This window comes from Blennius ocellaris (assembly GCF_963422515.1).
Source record: "Blennius ocellaris genome assembly, chromosome: 9".
Classification (NCBI taxonomy): Eukaryota; Metazoa; Chordata; class Actinopteri; order Blenniiformes; family Blenniidae; genus Blennius; species Blennius ocellaris.
The window spans coordinates 2391862-2415315 of record NC_137658.1 but is presented as its reverse complement, the minus strand read 5'-3'; positions in this window follow the sequence as shown (position 1 = coordinate 2415315).

The window sequence follows — 23454 nt, the reverse complement described above, 5'->3', positions numbered from 1 at the left end:
CGATTTCCTCCCGTCTTTACGAGGGTGAAGGTGGGGCCTCGGGCAGATCTGCACTGTTGAACTCATTACGGAGAATTACCCGCTAAGAAAACACTTCGCCGCTCTAATTGCCCAATTTAGGACTGCAGGTGGTCGCGGCAGCCGGCAGTCACTCACACCTTCTTCTTTTTTTTTTTTTTTTTACTGTTTGTGCAGCTCCGTCCACCTCGTCTAATGGTGAACACATGACGGAGGCTCGACCCCCCCCCCGATCCTCCGCCGCGACCTGGAACTCATTGGAGCGCTCCTGCAACTTGTTATAGCGTCGCACTAAACCTGTCTTTGGACTTTTAACTCAAAAAGGGAAAAAAAACAAAAAAACCCAAACATGACAAGTCAATAACCTGATAAACGCTGGAAAAGCTCCTCGCGAGCACAAATACAAATAAAATGTCCTTTCATACAAAAATAACAGGTTTTTTTTTATTAATTGTCTGATATTTAAGGTTATAAACATGTTTTGTTCTGTGTCAATGTCTTTTAATACAAAACAATCATCCAATTTAAATAGAAAAACTAATCAACGTTTTGACATTTTAATTATAGGAGCAACATTTTCAAGCCAAAATAGACAAAAAGTTCAGCAAATAGGCAGAAAAACTAAATAAAAATGTTGAACAATTACACCTTAAATCAAATAATTGTGGGATTTTAATGCAAATTAAAGATGAGAAGAACTCTTCAGTAGCATAAATACACATATTTACAATATTATTTCATTCATTCAAATCTACAAACAAGCATCAGAAGATTCAGCAGCACCAGGTTTTATTTTTGTTTTGGTTTTTTTAACTGGATCAAAATGTTTAATATTTAAGGTTGTAAATATCTTTTATATGAAAATATTACTGTGATCCTTTAAAAAAACAATTATTCAAAATGAATAGAAATAAAACTCAACATGAACATGAGGTCAGGCTTTTATTTTATAAAAAGAAGGGGGAAAAAAAGGTCACACTGAATCTTACTACAGCAACACGTCTCAGGAACGACACGACAGAACACGAACATGAATCCGTAAATCAGCTGAAGGAAGCATTTGAAATCACTTTGGTGTTTTTGAACCTGTTCAGTTTAACGTTTGAGCAGAAAAAGAGAAGTTTTGAAGCAAAACGTTCACCGATCAGGCAGAAAAACTAAACAATGAAGAAGAAAAGTTGGGATTCTAATACAAATGTAAAGATGTGAAAATCTCTTCCATAGCAGAAATGTTCCAAGATATTTAAATGAGCATTTGCAACAAATTAGAATATTGTTCAGTAACAATATTAAAAAAACACTGAGCTTCCATATCATCCAAAAATACTTGGATGATATGGAAAAACTTCCAATTCAGAAGGAAAACTACATTTAAAAGTTGTGAAACCAAACAAAACAACAACTGCTTCAACCTGACTGGATGCTAAAGGAGCATTTTAGAGAAAATTAGCCTTTTCTTCTCAGATATGAACACGATAACTCCGACAACACTTTTAAAAAACGGATGCAACTATTTCCATAATTCCCCTTTTAATTGCAAACTTCACACTAACGTCACATCGAAGTCAAATGTTTTGCAAAACAAATGTAGCCTTTAGTCTCCCGGAGGCCAAAATAAACAACAGCTTAGCAGGAAAACTACATTATGTGGTTGTGAAACATTAAAAAAGAACCTTCTTTGATGTTAATAGACTCGAATATAATGTAATAGAAATGCCTTATTAATCACTCATAAAGTTATTTGTGGCGTTGCTCCATACAGAATAATTATAATAGAAGATCAAATACAAATAACACAGAATACAAAATTTGAATACGAATGAATAGAAGCATGAAAAACACACAGAAATACTATTTACAAGAACGAGTCTCTAGTCGTCTGATGGAAAATATAGAGAAAAGTTTTGATTTAGCAGGAAAATTTAAAGGTTGTTAAACAAATAAACCAAAGAATAAAAGAAATAAACATCTGCCAGAACTTGACTGGATATTAAAAGAGCATTTTCGGGATTCAAAGTCTCTCAGAGGCCAAAATAAACAAGAGGGAACTAATTTAGTGGGAAAACTACATTTAAAGATTGTGGGGGAAAAGTGGTGGATTTTAAAGGAGGATTCTAGAGAGGCAGAGTTTCTCAGGGTTAAAAAAAAAAAAAAGCGGAATATTGCAATATGAATAACAGTCTTTTTTTTTAACATCTCTGAAGGACTTGTTTAATTCAGTCCAGTGACAAACTAACGACGATAAAACGGTAAAAAGCAAACGTAGGAATTATTCCTCCATAAATGGAACCACCAGGAATAAAAGTCCCACAAAAAAAAAAAAAAAAAAAAACACACACAGGGTTGATAATAAATATTACTTCTTGACCAGAGGAACCTGCAATTACTTTAATTCCTCCGCCGTAGCCGAGGTTTGAGTCCTGCGGACAAGAGTTATAAAAGTCAGGGCCGATTAAAAGACGCAGGAGCAATGAATCACTGGAAATGCGACTTCAGTGACGGTTAACGGTCCGAAAAATCCCGACCGGGTCCGAACAATGGAGGCTCTCTTACTTCGCCGTGTGACGGCGGCGCTGCGACTTTTAGTGGCTCTGCGGTTTGTTTCCTGGTGGAGGATATTTAAAAAAAAAAAAAAGAACCACACGCACCACCAGAGAGGCAATTAGCCGCTTGACTTGAAGCGGCGCTCGGACTCTAATCCGGCGACTCACATGATGTCACATCCTGCCCCGCAGGAGGCGTGGAGGTGCGCCTGGCGCCGGGGTCGGAGCCGGGAACGGCGGCGGCGGCGGCGGCCGGACCACACGTTAGGCTCCGCCCACTCTCCGAGAGGGAGAGACTTTTTACCTGAATCGCTCACCTGGAAGCCCGTTTCCACGACGACGTGCTTCTTGCGTTCTCGACCCTCCTTCCCGCGATTTTGCACATCTGGCGGCGGCGAGTCTCTGCAGGAGGCTTTTTCCTGCTCCTTTGGTCGCGGTGGCGGTTAAACGCCGGGTGTGTCGGGATGAGGTGGAGGTGGTGGAGCCGTGGGAAGAACGACGGAGCAACTTCAACCACGTCTTCAATCGACGAGGGGTTGTTGTTTTTGTTGTTGTTGTTGTTGTAGAGGTGCAGAGTTCTTTGGCTCCACGAACAACACGCTTTGAGCAAATCAAAGAGAGTCATTCTCTTTTAGAACTTCAAGATTTAAACACGAACCAAGTCTGACTTATGGGATATTAGCATTAGCATTAGCATTAGCTGACTTATCAGCCCTTTCAAGTCAAAACGGGAAAAGGATAATGCATTTTGGGTCTTTTTACACTCAGTCACTGAAAAGTTTTTTTTTGTTTTTTTTTTTCAAAACAGCTCCCAAAGGTGGAAGTTTTTCAAAAAACTTCAACTCCCTCTCTGGAAACCACAGCTTTTCTCAGACCTTGCTCCTGAACATGCCCACTACAGTCGGGATTAATAGTTTTTCCTGCACATCAACAATAAGAACAATGTTTTCCGCGAGTGTCACGACTCCCAGACCAGATTCTCCTGGGACTTGGTACTTTTATTTTGACAGTCACCGTAACGCCAATCCAACCTGTCCGTGTTCTTCCATTGTCGATGTTTTCAGCGTGTTCTTCTCTGCTGCATGTGTGTGTGTGTGTGTGTGTGTGTGTGTGTGTGTGTGTGTGTGTGTGTGTGTGTGTGTGTGTGTGTGTGTGTGTGTGTGTGTGTGTGTGGTTTCATCACAAAAACAACCAACAGCGCCCACGAGTGGCCAAACATGAAAACTGCGCTGTTTTCATATTTCCTGCTTTTTCCTTGTAATCGAACATCATTTTTTAAAACACCGTGGTGTAAACACGAAACTCTTCTGAAATGAAAACGCAGAATTTATGGGCTTTTACTTGAAACGACCTGATTTGGGTTCACTGAAGGAACCTTTATTTTATATTTGCATGTTTTCGTCGCTCTAAACTGGCGTGTTGTGGCGCTGAATGACTTCACGTGGTTGTATTTCTTATTATCTTATAAATGGACGGATGTGTTGATTTAGCGCTGTTTACGCGTTTCCAGTAAAGTTTAACGATTTTATTTATCGCCCTTTAACGACTGACAATCAATCTGAAGTCAGTATCTCGCCTTGTGCGGGGATCAAACCCGGGTTCCTGCCGCTGTGAGGACGTTGGATTATTGAAATGTGATATTTCGCACCGTGTTGTTCTGAGAAGATGAGCATGAAATCGAAAAAAAAAAAACGGGAAGCGGAACCGTAAATGTTCTGGGCCGGAGCGTCGACAGGTGAGGCCGGCCGGACAGACGGGACGCTGAAACCCGACCCCCCCCCACCTGACCCCCCCCCACGCTGAAAAGGTGGGAGGAGTTACGACATGCGGGGAAGCGGCGTGCCGAGGCATAAATCCAGCGAGGTTCAGGTGGACGATGAAAGCCCGCCGGTCGCTGTCGGGCGCGGATTTACGGCGGCGCGCCGCGACGCTTCTTCCATTAAAAAGGCGGGTGGGGGGGGGGGGTGAAGGAGAGGGTGGGGGGGAAGTTTGTGTGAGAGCTACAGTACAACGCCGAGGATTTATGAAAGGAAATGGCTGCAGAGCGTTTTCAGTTTTTATGATTTTTTTTTTTTTCCAGGGAAAGTGTCACGTTCCAGCGTTCGGTGGGAACTGGACACAGGAAGCGGGACGGGGAGCCGACGACAACATCTGGATGTGATTTGAGAGAGAGAGAGAGAGAGAGAGAGAGATGGCAGTGAAATATGAAAACGGAGGAGGGACATGAAGCTCAGCTGCTGTGGCAGGAAAAAGCTTGTTTGGGGGAATAAATCTGCAGCCGAAGGGTCACGATGGCGTCACGGAGTCACGTCTGTGTCGGCAGTAAAGTTTCCTTCGTCGCGTCGTCGAATGTTTCTTTAACGTTTCCTGTATTGCTGCTAATTGGCTTCACCGTTACTTTCAGTGGCTCCGATCTTCTATGTCAAATTAACGACTGATTCGTAAATATTTAAAGAAGTGGGCGGTAAGAAGGGCTTTGTAATCTTTTTTTAAAAAGTTATATATTATTCTATAGATGTGTATTTTGAGAGTCTATTCCGTAATACCGATCGCATGCAACTGGCCTGTCGGATCACAATGATCGGAATTATGATAGAAGTGCAGAAACTGAGTTCACGAGCTGTTGACTTTATTTTGCATAATGTTGTGAAACAGACTGTTGAGGAATCAGCCAACCCGTTTGTGTCAAACTCATTTTAGTTCAGGAGCCCCAATTTCATCTTGAGTGGTAAAATAATAACCTTCGATAAGCTTTAAATGTCATTACTGCCCCGAATTATGAGAATTTAAACATAAAACCAATAATAATGTAACCTCCTGCTGCAAAATACAATGGAATGTCCCGGAAACGTCTCCTATAGTTGTTGTATTCTACGTGTTTTTATAAAGTCACTCTGACAGCATGGCTTTTGATGCTAATGCTAATGCTAATGCTAATGCTAATGCTAGTGCTAGCCACGGATATCTCAGCTCGAATCTCAGTTTCTTTGCTGCTCTTAAGAAATTTGTTTTTTTTTAAATTATGTTTTATTTGAAATTTTTACAATTTTCTTTGTGGTTTGACCCGATTGGAGCCGGTTTTGGTCCACGGACCTCATGTTGGACCCCCCCCCCGGAGAAGCAGGAAATAAAGCGACGCACAAGTTACCTAATATAACACATGAAGGCTTATTACAATTCAAATGTGTTCCGTGGTCTCGTTTATGTTTACGGCTGATTGGATTGCGGTTCTTAACAAATGAGTGCTCCAGTTAATATTGATAATTCAGGTCGTATTGAAGGAAAATGTGTTGATAAATGAGGCAATTCTAACCAAATGTGTAGTTTCTGTTCCTCTTTCAAGTGCTAATTTGTGCCTTTAAGGTCTTTCCTTCCCATTGCTTTCAATTGCTTTTATTACATTTCCGTCTTCGAGTGAGTCGATCAACCTCTTTGTTTAAAAACACCTGAATAGTGTGAATATTTCCGGACTAAAGAAAGAAAAAAAAAAATATAATAATAATAATTATAACAGGAGTCATTAAAAATCCATTTCCATATAATGGTAATCACATGAACCTGTTCAGTTCCTGCTCTCCACTTTAATTTGCTTTATGAAACATAATTAGCGGGAACCTTCACTGCCCTCCTTTGTCTTTCGGCGCCTGGAGATGAAAAGCAGCGGCTCGCCGAAGTGGAATCCCACACATGAAGCCGGAATGAAAGAAAGAAAAAAAAAAAAAAAAAGGCCCAGGGAAAATATTGAGCAGCTGACGGAGGTTAACAGGTTTTCAAGTGAGCGTGTTGTCGCTTCCCTCCCCGCCTGCGTTTCATCATCGTGTTCGCGCTTTAATATCGGCTGTCACCGGGGAGCGACACAAATATGTACCATCATCGTCTGAGGCGATGAAGAAATGAAGAACACAATAACATCAAAAGAAAACAAAGTCACTTTAAACACGACAAGAGGAGCGGGCGGCAGGGAAAAAAAAAAAATCTGACACTTTACAGCAAAAAAAACAGCCGCGTTCATTTCCATATTCGATGTTGTCGAAAACCTTCGTTTGAGGCCCCCGGAGGTGTTCAGTCCCCAGGGGAGTCGTCCTCATCAGAGGAAAATAAAAGGAAAAGCGTCCCCCTCCAGAGCTGATCGCCTCTTTGTTTCACTGTCTCAGACTTTTTCCTTTTTTTTCTTCTTCGTCTTCCCCCTTTTTTCGTACAAATACAACGTCTGATCGGATAAACCCCTGCTTCAGTCTGATGTGTTTTCAGAGTCCGGGTGGCTCCCCGGGGGTCCGGCCCGGTGTTTTCTCTGCCTGATAAGAATAACTGAGCTAATATTTTCAATATCCAACCGCACACAAGACAAACATGTACAGTAACATTTACATTTTCTGACATGGAGCCCAAAAGCTTCCAGAACCGTCCAACTTTTACAATAATAAAAACCCCATGAAATGAACACCGTGTACTCGTCCTGGCAGGGCTCAGTTACAGCACTTAGTGTTTGAGAGTTTAATGTAATTTACCGCTCGGCAGGCTCTAACAGTCATTCGGAGCGTTTTTTTTTTTTTTTGAGGGTCCTCCGCGTACGGTTGTTGGACTTGACCGGGCTCCAGGACCGCTCCAGGGGAAAGGCTTCGGGAAGGACCGACGGTCATCGACGCAAGCCTGGCGAAAGAACGACCCATTCATACAAATATCAAGAAGATTCAGGCTCGACCGGTCGCTTGAGCTTCCCGAGGGGCCTTTTCTGGGTTTCAAATGGAGCGTGGTATTTCTTGGTCAAGGGTTCCGTTTTTGAGGATCGTTGAAGGTTCTGTGATCTTTGAGAGATTTTTGGTCCTTGAAGGAAGATTTAGGACTTCCAAAAAAAAAAAAATCACAAGGACTTTTATGGGTCTTCTTCAGAGACGGCCTGCTGCTTCAGACCAACCGTAGTAGTTTTCGTTCGGTTTCATGCATTTGTCCGGGTTAATATCCACAAATCCGTAGAGGAGACTGATGGTCACCAAGAAAGTCTGGAGAAGGTGTTTGGGAACTAAAAGAGGTATTTTGTACTTCTGAAATTATTCCAAAAGGGCAATGAATTGGCTTTAGGTTCCGAGGCCCCGTTGACGTGACTCCTGCACACCATGGCTGCCATGAATAGTTCTACTTGGAAGTGTTTCTGACTATAAATCTCAGAAAGTCATTTTAGATGCCTTGAAACAGTTGTAGTGTTCTCAGCAATCCTTAAGAGGAAGACTTCTTGGTAACGTTTGTCCGACAGTACTTGAATAGGTGATCGAGTCCTGGTGGTTTGAATCGAAGGGTCAATGAGAGTTCGGGGATCCCTAATCCTGAAAGTGTTCGACTGACCGATAATCCTTGAGCAGGCAAGTTCAACATTATTAAACAATGACCATCATTGTGAGGCTTCAGAGGAATTCATTCAGAGGGTGAAGGTCTTGAGAAAATGTGCTACATGTCATTTTGAAATCCTGACTGGAGTGTTAGACTAACAAGCTGATGTTGGTACTGGTAGGAGTCGTCCCTCTTATTGCTTGAGGGTTTCTAGAGTCACAAATCCACCACAAATGCTCCAGAGGGGTTTTTATTAAAGAGTGTTTGAGGTTCTTTGGGAGGGTTCCAAGAGTTTCTTTTTTCAGACATCCTGAAGTCTTTGAGGAGATTGTAGAGGTTCTGAAACGTGGATCTCTTAAGAGGTTCTAAGGCTCAGTCTGAGGTTTCTGGAAATCCTTGTTCAGTTCTGTTCAAACTCTGGAGGGATCAACCAGTTTAGATATCTGTGATGGGATTATGAAGCCTTTCAGGATATTTTAGGGAGTTTGGGAAAATATTTGGCGAGTTACTGGGTCCTCAGGATCCATCAGTGACGCTGACGACGGGTTTTCAGATTCATTGGGTGGGATTTACAAGTCCTTTCGGGAACCTTTCGGATGTTTTTTAGGGGTCCGGGAGGATTACAGGGGACCCCTGGGTGGTTTCCAAGGGGTGCTGCAGGAAATATTCAGGGGTGCCGTTTCCTCGGTTCCAAAACTAACTGACAAAGAAACCCAAACTCCGGGAGCAGATATATTTTTTTGTGTCTTAAGTGAAAAGCTGTGTGGACTCTGGCTGTTGATCCTCTCTGCAGGGTTTCCTGTTCTCTGTGACGACTGCTGCTGGCTCCACATTAAATCCAGATTACACCTCAGAGACCCTCGAGAGCAACGTTTCCAAAACACTGGAAGAAAAGTCGCCTGTATCCTGGATATTTTTCTTTCTTTAAAAAAAAAAAAAAAAGGCTGTTAGAGGTTCCTGGAGTGGGAGAGGCAGGGGAAGATTCCCTGAGGAGCGGCAGGCAGGAACATGGGGGCGCCACAACCCCGCCGTTTTCAAGTCCGAGGGTATCAGGTTTGAACATGCAAAGAGAGGAAATGTAAGTAATATTTGACAATCAGCCGAACCCAGAAGGAGCCGGCGTGGGGGAGGGGCTTAAGATTTTGAGAGGCGGGGCTAAGTGAAGGCGAGAAAACGGTGTCGTACGTCGGGAAGCCCGGCGACCGCGCTGAGTGTCGTCTGCGTATAGATTGAATTTGTACGAAGTGTTTCCAGCCGGTTCCTCTGTCACACTGCAGAGCTTCAGACGCTTCGGTTTCTCTTCTTCATGAAAAAAAGAAGAAAGAAAAAAAAACTCTCTCCATCTCGGCTGAAATCCTCTCAGGACTGTGTGTGTGTGTGTGTGTGTGTGTGTGTGTGTGTGTGTGTGTGTGTGTGTGTGTGTGTGTGTGTGTGTGTGTGTGTGTGTGTGTGTGTGTGTGTGTGTGTGTGTGTGTGTGTGTGTGTGTGTGTGTGTGTGTGTGTGTGTGTGTGTGTGTGTGTTGACAGCGCAGGACGGCTGACCTTTATTCACACCCTTTTTCTCCCAACATTGCATTCTTTCTTTCTTTCCCTCTCTTTCTCTCTCTCTCTCTCTCTCTCTTTTTTATTATTTTCTCTCCCCGAGTCAGGAGAGAGGAGGTGGTCCGACCTTCGTCTTCCTCTTCATCCTCCTCTGAACCTCCACAGCGGGGTTAATGTAAGGCCGCGTCCCCCGACACGCTCGGCGTTTCCATCACTTCAGAGGACGTCACTTTGACTTACATTCATTTCCAGCACTGCTGCTGCTGCTGCATTTCACTGGAAATACTTCTTTTGTGCTCTCTCTCTCTCTCTCTCTCTCTCTCTCGCTCTCTCTCTCTCTCTCTCTCTCTCTCTCGACGCATCTGGCCAACGGCGGAACAAGTCGTGACGCGATATTTGTGTGACTTTACAGCCGAATCGTTTTCTACCATCTTCATTGTGCGGGAGAGAAAAGGAGCCGCCGGCCTCTCGCTCCTCGTTCACCTTTAACTTTCACTGACAGCTTCTATTGCGGCGGCTTCAGATGCTCGCCGTCACGGAGAACTTCAAATAACGTCTTCACAAATACAAACAAATACAAACAATCTAATATCTTATCTTAATGTTATGTAAAGTCAAAACATATATATATATATATATATATATCCATCCATCCATCCATCCATCCATTGGCTACCGCTTTATCCGGGGCCGGGTGGCGGTTTTTAATATATATATATATATATATATATTTAAAAAAAAAAGGCCACTCACTATTGGCTTTCTGACATTTAAAAGGACAAAATATGTATAATATATAATATGTCAAATGTCAAATGCAGTTAAAACACATTGAAATCAGTTCTTTCCTAAAACCACCAAGTTGGATTGTTTTTATGGTGACTGTCAAAATAAAAGTACCAAGTTGTATTGTCATGACAGTAACTGTTAAAATAAAACTACCAAGTTGGATTGTTATTACGGTGACTGTCAAAATAAAATCGCCAAGTTGTATTGTCATTACGGTAACTGTCAAAATAAAAATACCAAGTTGGATTGTGATTACGGTGACTGTCAAAATAAAACCACCAAGTTGGATTGTTATTATGGTGACTGTCAAAATAAAACTACCAAGTTGGATTGTTCTTACAGTGATTGTCAAAATAAAACTACCAAGTTGGATTGTTATTATGGTGACTGTCAAAATAAAACCACCAAATTGGATTATTATTACTGTGACTGTCAAAATAAAACTACCGAGTCCTATTGTCAGTCTACTGAACATGTGCAGAATTCAGCCTTTTTTATTTCAATTCTTACTTCAGAAGTTGATACGTCGAAGTATTTTTTTTAGCAGATAATCCATGAAAATGAAAAACGAATTCCAAATATTGACAAACTTCAAGACGATTCAGGTGATTTTCTGTGAAGTTGTTAATTGCTCCAATCAGATCTGAACAGACACGAACAAACAAGCTCCAATCAAACCAATAAAAAAAACCTGAACGCACGTTTGCCGACTGAACATGTGTGGATAAACATTCCCACATGTTGGAAACAAGCTTCAATTAGCAGGTGAGTAAAAAGGCCGCGCGACATGTGAGTTTTCTGTCAGAGGCTCTTTATCAGTTTCTCTTTGCTCACATGGTGTCAGACTGAAACGGAACAAAAAAAACCCCCAACAAAACGCACGAGTTCCCAGTTTTTCCCGACGAGGTGAGACGTGCTGTCAGGGAACCGAATTATCCTGTAAGACAAGTGTTGGAGCAGAGAGGAAATAATTACTGCGGCGGTAATAAGCGGCGGCGGCGTCTTAATAGGATTCAGAGTTTGTTTGGCGCTCGGTTAATGTGTCTATTATTAGAGCTGAGATATTGAATCCTCCACATGTTTGCAGGATAATTGTGTGCGCCGCCTCGCCGTGCCCCACTAATAGGATGTAATAATGATCACGGCACTGTGTGGATGGAGCCGCCATGTAAAGCACAATTACCCGTGTCGCCGCACTCTGAACCCAACCACTCTGCTCCGCGATAGGAGGCATTTCCACATATTAAATAACAATAATACAGCGGCAAGGAACTATTAAATGTGCTGGAGGGACGGCGGTTAAATGAGTTCTACAGGACTTGCTCGGAGGGTGGGGCTGCAGAATTAATAAACGTTTTAATCACAGGCATTATTTCATCTGCCAGTGATTATATTAACCGTGATATTTGCCTGAATTAATTCGCAGCCACAAAATGACCTTGAAATTAGCCCAAATGACTAAATGTTCATGTAAAAATCACACAAAACTACTATCTAGTTACACGAAAAGTAAAAAAAAAATGGAAAAAATAACATCAAGAACATATGAAGCCTTAACAAAAATGATGATCAAATATATTTAATCACTGCAAACAGCCACAAATAAAGAAGAAAGAAGGAAAGTTTTAAAATAAAACGTCAAAAGGAATAGAAATGGGATGAAATTATCCGATCTTATGCAGACGACACTCTGCTGTGTGGTTGAAGTTATTTAAACGACACTTCTCAGAAACCCATCTAACTTCTGATGGAATAAAATACATATAATAAAGACAAATGACCAAATAGAGGTTGAATTAGTCCAAAGTACTAAAAATGTACAATTAAAAAAAACACCCTCAACCTGAATGTGAGGCTTAATGGCCTCAAATAAATCACTGAGCATATCCAATAATGATTAAATTACTGAAAATATGAAAATATTTTGGGGTTTCTAAGTTATCTGTGCTTTGATTTCAGAGTAAAATGAGACGATAAACTGAAAAACTGTCAATGAGAAAACTGGAAAAAAAATTTTTTGTTCTTGTATCTTTCTGTCCATCCATCCATCATCCATCCATCCATCTATCCATCCATCCATCCATCCATCCATCCATCCATCCATCCATCCAACAGCCTGAATAAATACCAACATTAAATCTAAAAATGGCCTAAAATGGTCTAAAAATATATATATATATATAATTGAAATTATGTACAAAAAATCACAATTAAATCACATTAATTAACCCTCTATGCAGACGACACTCTGCTTTGTGTCGTCAACAGGAAACACTCATGTCAAGGGTGAGCAGTAAAAGTTATTTGAGTCTCAAATTTTTAAAAAGCCACATTTCCTACAGAAGATTTTTAAAAAAGGAAAATGAAAGTTTGTGTTTAATGAATGAATTGTGTGATTTATGTCTCCAGCTGACAAACCAGAACCTCCCAGCTTTTCTTTTTTTAAACCACAGCCTGGTTCCTTCACATCCTGGCAGCAACTGGAACCACAGAGAACTGTGTCCTGGGAAAGAACTGAGAACTGGAGGAGGAGGAGGAGGAGGAGGAGGAGGAGGAGGAGGAGGAGGAGGAGGAGGAGAAGGTGCACCACATGAAACGAATCCTGGGAAAAATGTGGCAGAAATTCCTGTGAACGGTTTAGATTCAGCAGCCAAACTCAATGAGGAGAGAGAGAGAGAGAGAGAGAGAGAGAGAGGGGGGGGGGCATCACAGTTCAGTTTGTCCTCCTGCACTGGATCAGCTGGTTTCCCACCGCAGAGAAATAACATGTTCACACGTAAACTACAGCCGAGATTCAAACCCACAACCTCCTCACTACAAGACAAGAGCGCTAATCACCACACCACAGTGTGGCTAACATCCAGATTATAGAGCACCTTCCTCTTCTAACATCAGATTATAGAGCATCTTCCTCCTCTAACACCAGATTATAGAGCATCTTACTCCGCTAACATCAGATTATAGAGCATCTTCCTCCCACAAATCCGGATTATAGAGCATCTTCCTCCTCTAACATCAGAGTATAGAGCATCTTCCTCCCACAAATCCGGATTATAGAGCATCTTCCGCCCGTAACACCAGATTATAGAGCACCTTCCTCTTCTAACATCAGATTATAGAGCATCTTCCTCCTCTAACACCAGATTATAGAGCATCTTACTCCGCTAACATCAGATTATAGAGCATCTTCCTCCCACAAATCCGGATTATAGAGCATCTTCCTCCTCTAACATCAGATTATAGAGCATCTTCCTCCCACAAATCCGGATTATAGAGCATCTTCCTCCTGTAACACCAGATTATAGAGCATCGTCCTCCTCTAACATCAGATAATAGAGCATCTTCCTCTTCTAACACCAGATTATAGAGGACCTTCCTCCTCTAACATCAGATTATAGAGCACCTCCCTCCCACAAATCCGGATTATAGAGCATCTTCCTCCTCTAACACCAGATTATAGAGCATCTTCCTCCTCTAACACCAGATAATAGAGCATCTTCCTCCTGGTAATTTAAGACAGGACACTATGAGGGAAAACGTTTTGAAGAATCTATCTATCTACTATACATTTTGCAATACCACTCAAAGTAACTTTCCAAACCAGGAAGTACTCGAGTACTGCTTTCCAGCGGCGGACTCGGTGGAGCCACTCGGTGACGGCGTAACGATCTGGAAGCTATCGACTGTGGTTCCTGCTGAGGCTGATCTCAGTGCAGCTCGTTGACATGCAGGACCGATCGCAGCTCTGATTGGACATCCGTCAATAGAGGAATTAACATGTCGGCTGCCCCCCCTACACCCCCCCACACCCTCTACACCCCCTTCATGGACAGAGGTTAGGCAATCCTCCTCCACTTCCCACCCCTCCCCCACCCCCTCTACCTCCATGGCAGTGAGACTGACAGCAGGATTAAAGTCGCGGCCGACGGAAGGTCAGGGAGGAAACTTTTGAGATTGACAGCCGAGAGAGACGTCTGAAGACAGAACGAGTCCACACGGAGAGTTCCTTCTGACGAGGACGAGAACAAACGAGACAGGAAGACGTCGGGAGACATTTCAGCTTCAACCGACGCAACAATCACAAAAAATCTATTGCTTCAGATTTAACGTCATGAATATTACCGAAGCATTCAAAGTTAACTGAATCTTTTTATTTTGAATTCTTTCATCTTTGCTTTCAAGTATATTCAAGTATTTAACATTAAACAAACTGTAATCCCACTGATAAATAAAGAACTTTTTTTTAAGTTACAGTTTAAAAATAGATATAAATGAACAAACATGCAGTGAAACCAACGTATAAAATGATTTTTTTTTTTAAATGAGCTTTTATTCATTTCAAAACAATAACAAAAAGGACAAAAATATTACAGAAATCAGAGAATATCGTATTTGAAATAAATGAATAAAAATAAATAAATATACTAGCCAACACCATAAAGGGAGGAGATTACATTTTCTCAGTTTACAAAACTAAAAACAAAACACTGTCTCTTTTTATTGACTTTTTAATACAATAAATAAATAAATACTTCAAGAAAAAGTTAATGTTTGATAATAAAAAAATAAAAAAATGGAACGTAATATAAATGAAAACTAAATATTTAACTTTTATTGATAAAACAGACAGAAATTAAACTTTTTATGAGTAAAAATGCGAAGCTTGTTTTTTCGATAAAAAAAAGATCAACTATGTATTTTTAACTAAATAAAACAAGCTTATGTTTCAGGGATAATTAAAACAAAAGTCATGTTTTAATCTATAAAATTATCTCATTATCTCCTGAACTGAAGTGAATCATAATCAAACCTGAACATCAGACAAGTTGCTGAGTCAGCAGAGTCCAGAGTCCAGGGGGTTCTTTGTGGGGGGGGGGGGGGGGGGGGGGGTAAACTGGGTTTGAGGGGGGGTAACAGGGCAGAAAGAGGTGCAGGAGCGCTGCAGAGCTTCCAACACAAAAAAAAAAAAAAAACTGTGGAGGTGAAGCATGAAATGTTTGAACGGCAGCCGGTGCTTCTAATGTGTTTATGGACGACGAGCCGGGCTCCGGTCCAGATCCACTTCAGTGCTGAGGAGGCGCCAACTGCCCCCCCCCCCCCCACCCCCCCCCCCCACCCACATACCCCCCATACCCCTACCCTACCCCCCCCCCCCCCCCCCTCGGTGGGGCCGCGTGGCACACAGGCTGCTGACGCAGGAAAACAACAGCCAGTCCTGATCCGGAGTCACTTCACTTCTGTTCAGACCAGAAACTGGTAACTACAAGTGGAATCAAGTACTATTGTTCAGTAACTAGTCCCGTGAACGCACTGTAATCGAGTACTCCACACTAAGTTACGTTAACAAGCAGCTGTAGATGGAAAGAACCAGCAGGGGGCGCTGGCGCAACTTTATGGCCGTTAAGCCCAAAAGAAGAAGAAGTAAAGTAACTATTTTAAGAGGTAACTAAAAATACAAAAAATGTGCGAGTAAAGCAATTGTGTACGTGCGTTTGTGTAATACACTAGTAACTAAGTAAATGTACTCTTTTGTTAGTTTGTTATTGAGCGTCTCGTTCCAGCTTTCATTCAATCTGCCTCTCATCTTTAAATGTGTTTTTAGTTTGTTTTATTTATACATTTATTTATTTGATTTCTTTTTAGACTTGACACCTGCTGATGGAGACGAACGATCTGCGTCGTCTAAACGCTCATAAGAGAGCGTGGATCCTCGGTTATCGGTGTAAATCAGCCGAAACATCAGTGAAATGTGCGAAAAGAGGTCAACTCCTGCTTTCCTTTTAAATATTCACACTGATGATTGAGCGCTCACACACACACACACACACACACACACACACACACACACACACACACACGTTTAAAAACACTCGCACACATATTTTAAAACACACGCTTAAAATGCAAGCCGGTCGACGGCCAATCATTTAGATTCAGGTCATTAGTTGCCCAAAATGTGCATCTCAATATGTGGGCCAACATTTATTAGGATTTTCTTTGACGGCTGAACGACTGAATAATTCATTTTTTGTTGGGGGCACATTATTTATTTATTAATCAGCCTTAAATTTGGACTCAGATCAGATTACCACGGCTGCTTTCCAAACACCTTTTCCCCGCCTGTCCCCCCCCCCCCCCCATCCCCCAACCCCCCCCATCCTGTCAGCGAACGTTTTCAGGTCCGAGCATTAAACATCAGCCGCTCATTATTTGTGCCATTGATTTTTTTTTTTTTTTTTTTCTCACAAATGGCGTTTCCCCAAAATATCAGGCGCCCATTAAACACCATGAATTATAGATGACGGACGAGCTGCTGGGAAACAAAAGGGAAGGGCCTTGCCCCCCCCCATGCCCCCCCTCGCTCCCCCCCCCCCCCCCCCCCCCCCCCCCCGCCCGCCGCCGAAAACACACCCGACCCCGGGGTTTTTCTTCGCCGGACGGAAAGTTCTCCAGGAGGCGAATCCGACGTGACGCCTTGCGATTGCGGGAGGTCTGGGTGGGGGTGGGGGAGGGGGGAGGGGGGATGGGGGCGTCGCTGCAAGCGGCTGAAATCGTTGCATCACAAACTCCAACAAACTCCAGAAAATACGGCCTTCAGCTAAACCGCTGCATAATTTAGCAGAACGTAACAGTTTGTGATGTGTAAACACCGCAACGTGTTTTTTTTTGTTTTTTTCCTCGTAATGAGAACGATAAGCGGACGTGAGCGACGCGTCGGGGAAACTTTACTCGTGCGGCGGAAACTGCAGAGCAACCCGGCGTTTCAGTGTTTCAGTGTTTCAGTGTCGGCTTTGAGAGAACCCGGCGGGGGAAAGTTGTTAAAACGACAACGGCGCTCAGAGACACTGAAAGTGCAATTTTCTGAAAACAGTGGAACTGGAAAACGCTCCGTCTCCATGGCAACGATGGAAAACGTAACTTTTTTGGGGGGGGAAACGGACTCCGTCTCCATGGTAACAAGGGAAAATGTAACTTTTAGAAAAAACCCTGACTCTGTCTCCATGGCAACGAGGGGGAACTGTAACTTTTTGTTTAAAAAAAAACGGACTCCTTCTCCATGGTAACAAGGGAAAACGTAACTTTTTGAAAACCCCCGGACTCCGTCTCCATGGCAACAGGGGGAAACGTTACTTTTGGAAAACCCTCGCACTCCGTCTCCATGGAAACGAGGGAAACTGTAACTTTTCTGACATGCTGCTACTGCACATGCTCAGTAGGTGGACAATAAGGACCATGTTTTCTCCAGAGTGTTGTGGGACTTGGTAGTTTTATTTTGATAGTCACCGTAATAACAATCCATCTTGGTAGTTTTATTTTGACACTCACCGTAATAACAATCCAGCTTGGTAGTTTTATTTTGACAGTCACTCTAATAATAATCCAACTTGGTAGTTTTATTTTGACACTCACCCTAATAATAATCCAACTTGACTCTCTGTCCATACAAATATCTATGTTCTCCCATTGTTAATGTTTATAATATTATAGTGTTATTTGTTTTTGGCCTTTTTTTCCGTGTTTCCGTGTAAAACTGACATCGTTTTCAAAACGGAGTTATTTTTGACTCAGTAATCAGATTACTTTTTCACAGGTAAATATGGCGACACTGGTGCTGAATGCACTTCTGCTCCTCCCCGTGTTGTTTCTGCGTTAAATCGTCACCCTGTTGGTCCAGCAGTCGTCAGATTTGTTTGGATTCTTCCAAGAATTCGTAGGAAACTTGATTCGGAGCCAAAGAATGAGTGATTAGTTTATGACATGCAGCCTTCTGACTGTTTTCTCATGAACTGTGCACCGAATGCAAACTCAACAAAAACCTGGCAACGTGTGACACATTATATTTTCCGCCGTCGACTTTTTATCTGATGCAGATTTGATCGTGTAAACGCTTCTGTTATTAGAGCGTCAAGCGGACTGAGACAACCTTCACCGAGTCCTCCGCAGGATCTGATCCTCATTTAACAGTTCACAGCTGCGTTCGGCGGGATTCTTCCACATTCTTTCTCGACTTCCCCTGCAGTTATTTCAGTGTCATATTATTACGTGTTGTTTATATCGATGAATTACGATCAAATTGGAGAATCGGAGCCAGGGAGAACTGAAGCCGTCCGGGCGGCTGGCCTCGGATTTGACCGACAATTAAAGTTATTTTCCTCATCTGGCTCAATCAGTTTCACTCGCAGCAGAAATAAATGAGGTCATGGTGGTTCTTTGGGTGGTTCTACAAGTCGCCGAGGAGGCCTGGTCATCTTTGAAGAACGTCTCATTGGACAGGGTTTAAGTGGCCAAAGAGCATCAAAGAACTTCTTACTGTTGAAGTCACCCATGAGGTTCTTTGTTGAGGGGGAACTTGGCATCGGAGGGGGTGTTCTCGGGGTGAAGTAGGCAAGAAAGTTTTCACGTCCTCTCATTTAAGAGAAGCTGTAGTTACAAATCATCAGGGACGACGGGAAGTCTTCGGTAAGCTCCCGTAGCCTTTGAACGTTTGTCTTCGTTGGCGGTTCCACTGGTCACCAAAGTCTCCTAGGTTGTCTTTGTTTTCTCCTTCGGGTTTCAGTCATCATCTATTGATGAAGTACTTCACGGTTTTACTCGGGATACAAACAGTTTTAGATGTTCTAAACTCCATTGAGGAGCTGAGCTTGTCACACAAATAATTAAAGCAGCCTCATAGTAACACCTTGGGGATGTTTAATATGTAAGCGGACATGTACAAAACAGGAAGTGCATCCTTGTGGGCGTCTGGGACGTTCCTGTGGCCTTTACCGAGATTCTAGTTGGCAGTAAGAAGGTTCCTGGGATCATTAAGAAGGTGTGACAGGATTACCAGGGTCCCAGAGGTTTAGAGAGTGTGAGGACATTCATAAAATCATAAAACGGTTCTGTTGGTCACTATTGAGGTTTTAGGGTTATCTAAGAATAGTCATAAGAACTCAGTCCGATATGTGAATATTACACAACTTCAAACGGCTCTTGAGACTATTAAAGTTTTAAATACCTCCAAAAATGACAGATCCTTGAATTTATCCGCAGACAGGAAGTCAGTCGTTGGACATTATTGAAACGGTGCCACCAAGTCGAAAATAGATGTACGGTCAAATTTCTTGATTTATAAGAAAAACCCCAAATCCACATACGCAAGCAACTGTGGAAAGGAAGAACTCCCTCGAACAGGAAACCAACTTTTGCAGAACAAGACGGGAAGGGAAAGACGGGAAGAAAAGGATGGACAGATAAATTGAGGGTTGGGATTCAGAAACTGGTTTGGATACGGATTCTCTCATTCAACTCCGCAGACTGTGATACAAAACTGTTCCGGAACGAAAACGCAAAATAAAACGATGCAATAAGTGGGACGGTTGTAGCTGGTTCCTCCATCCTGTGAGAACCCATTGAGGTGGTTGATGGTTTGAATCCCTCAAGGCGTGGTTCCACCAGATCCTCCTGGTTCACCGAAAGGTCTGAGAGTTATTGAGTCTGTAAAACCTCCTTGTGATGCTTGAGGTGAACCGATCGTTTGATTGATCGGCGCTGTCCACCGCAGAACTCCACATGTTCCGCGTGTCCCCCCCCGCCCTCCCCCCCCCCCCCCATGTCAGAAATCTTTCTTTTAGTGTTTTCATTCCATGGAGACGTTGCCGTCGGCCGCAGGTGGAGTCACGTGGCGACGGAACGGCGGATCCTGCGGCGCGTGAACGATCGCAGTTAACCGCCTGACCCCAGATAACACGACCCTGTGATGGGAAACGCTCTGTGTGTGTTTAGGTTCACCAGTGGAAACATCCACACGTTCCCCTGAAAAGAAAAAGGAAAAGAAAAAAAAAAAAACCTCAACCGCAGTTAATGTGTTTTCCACTTCAAAGCTCCTCCAAAACATCTCGGCTGCGGCTGCAGGAGCGGCGCAGTCCTCGAGTCCTGACGTAACCGGGCTCCGCTATCCAAACGCTGAGGTCACCGACACCCGCGTCACCACAACACGGGCCGACACCGCCACAACACCGCCGCTTCGCCTTCAGAATAAAGGCTTGTGTCACGGAGGCGGTCTACGGTTAATGCCGGTGAGAACTCTTCATTCATGTTTTCAATGTTTGACCTATAAAAGTCTGTTTTATTCCACGATCAGACGAGTTGTGGGGTTAAAGCTGAGTGGAACTCAGTGTGGAGTTTAAACGTTTACTGGCTTTTCTCCAAGTCCGCTGATTTCCATCCCATCGTCCAACAAAGATGATATTCAAGGTTAATTGGTGGCTTTTGAATTCAGCCTAATATAACTAAAGTTCAACTCAACAAAACCTTTGACGGCCTCATTCACACAACAACGTTTGAACAATGAACAACCGAAGAGGTGTTGTTTTACATTTGGAAATGGCAGAAAGCCTGAAAATGACATAGTTTGAATGTTTTTATATATGTATATATATATATATATATATATATATATATGTATATATATATAAACTTAAGTAAATTTAGATTAAATTACATCAATTTGACTACTAAATTCAACATCAATTAAACTTATGTAATAATGAATCTCATATAAACTTAACTACTTTAATTCATTGTAACTTAACACATTTTATTTAAAGGGTTATATTATACAGCTTTTCAACACTTTCACATGGTCTTATTGCATTAAAAGTTTATTTCTTCTCCTTGATTTTCCCTCCATTAGAATGTTGGCTCCTAGGAGCTACATTCAGAATCTGCTGTGTCTGTGTGAGCTGGACTGGCTCCGTCCCCACACACGCCCATCTATGGGAAGATGGAGGACGTACTTTCCTCTCGTGGTGCCATGTGCCAGAGCAGAGCTGCCTGATTGTGGGAGGAGTCAAAAGGGGGAGGAGCCTACCTTGATTGTGATTGGCTAAACCCCCGATGACACTATATAGGGTTTGATTTCTGATTGGCTGGTTGGAGCAACACACTTTTTAAAACCTGGCACCAGCCGACGAGAGAGAGGACACACTGTCTTCTTGGGGACGATCAGTACAGCTGGAAAACCTCTAGGAAGTGAAATTGACATCATATCACCCTTTCATTTGAATCAACTTTTACGGTTGTTGTTTAACTAAGTAAACTCAACTTTTTTTTAAAGGCATGAACCTAATTTAACTTAATTCACATTAGTTTACCTTCACTTAAACTGAACTAATATTTATCCTAGATTATATTACATTTACTTTAAGTGGATTTGATTGTGATGAAATCTTATGTAGTTTTCTTTATCTTTGAACACAGATAAGCAACGACGGTTTGTGCGTCGTCAGCACTTCGGCGGGGACGTTGCTGTTGGTGTTCCCCCCCCCTCCCCCCCTCCGGTCCGGATCGCCGTCACAGAGTCAGAAACACCCGCGGAGGCTGTTTTTGTTGGCGAGCAGCGACGCCGGCCCGAGACGGACACAGGTAGATATTGAGTGAGACAGGCGTAATGAGCTCCAGCCATCTGGTGGTGTCAAGTGTCGGGAGCTGAGATCTGCAAGTGAAAACTTAATCGTCGGCTCGCCGTTTCCACGCCGCCGCCGCTTGTGCTTCTGCTGTGGCGGGTTCACGGGCTTCACCGTGACGACGCTCAGAGGTCGGTCCGTCAAGGACACGTCCAAACACAATGAAGACGTGATGAACGCGGCAACACGTTAAATCCTCGGTTTCCATAACTTTCATCATGACACATCACGTTCAATACCTGCAGCTTTTTTTTTATTGATAAATCATCTTTTTTGTTATTTCTATTTAGCAAAGGTTAATTAAGAGTCTGATTCTGATTCTGATTCTGATTCTGACTCACGTTGGTTATATGTCTCACAGTTTACTCCCAAAAGAAGATTTACAAGCTTGACTGTTAATGGTTGACGTTAAAATGTTGCTTTTCTATTAAAAATTAAAAAAAAAAAGTTTTTTAATATATTTAAATTTGATTTCTTCCGCCGTGAATAACAAACATGTTCAATAATGTAACTCTGCCTCTCTCTCTCTGTCTGTCTCTCTGGCTCTCTCTCTCTTGCTCTCTCTCTCTCTGTCTCTCTCGCTCGTTCTCTCTCTCTCTGTCTCTCTGTCTCTCTGTCACTCTCTCTCTCTCTGGCTCTCCAGCTCTCTCGCTCTCTCTCGCTCTCTGCCTCTCTCTCTCGCTCTTTCTCTGCCTCTTTCTCTCTTTTGCTCTCTCTCTCACTCTGTCTCTCTGTCTCTTTCTCTCTCTCTCTCTCTCTCTCTCTCTCTGACTGTCTCTCTCTCACTCTCTCTCCCTGGCTCTCTATCTCTCTCACTCTCTCTCGCTCTCTGTCTTTCTCTCTCGCTCTTTCTCTACCTCTTTCTCTCTTTTGCTCTCTCTCTCTCTTGCTCTCTCTCTCTCTCTCTGTCTCTTTCTCACTCTCTCTCTGTCTCTCTCTCTCTGTCTCTCTCTGTCTCTCTCTCTCTCTCACTCTCTCGCTCTCTCTCTCTGGCTCTCTCTCTCACTCTCTCTCTCTGCCACTTTCTCTCTTTCGCTCTCTCTGTCGCTCTCTCTCTCTCTCTCTCTCTCTCTTTCATTCTGACTCATGTGTTTTGGCAGAGGTTTGTCACCACAGCCGTTTGTCACAAAGCGAGCCGGGGATGAAAAGGTGCTCACGTTCAGTGAGTTGGGATCAAGAGTCTCATTCCTCGGTGCAGCTCGACGCACTGGAGGCCGTCAGGGAGTGTCTACTCATATATGTCTACGTTTGTCAATTGAGTCGTCTGCAGGCCCGTACAGAACTGACGACACGGTTCTACTGTGTGAAAGACTGCACACAAAGAGCACAAAACAAAGTTCACACATAAGATGAGTTGACGCCAAAACAGTTTCTAGCCCAACAAGAAGAGTGATAAAAAAAATACAAAATAAAATCAGGTGCAAGGCTAACTAAAAAGTCAGGATTATGATAAACACTGACAACACAAAACACCAGAGAAATGCAAAGAAGTAGAGAAAGACGACTATACCACACATTGGAGAAGCATTCTAATACGCAAACCAACAGAAATGATGCAATAAATAAAAATGCAGTGAAAGACTCGAGTACTTATCCAGGAAAAAGAGTGAGAGAAAAAAAAAACCCCACATGTAAGTTGTTTGGTTTTATTTAATTTCTCAGACTGTTGCTGAATTAATTGTTCAAAGAGCTCAGCTTTGATGTTTTGGTTTATAAAAGGTGGTTTTAGTGCCTTTCGGGTCAAAACGGTGTAAATGTGTGACTAGTATGTTTATTGTCGCCATGACGAC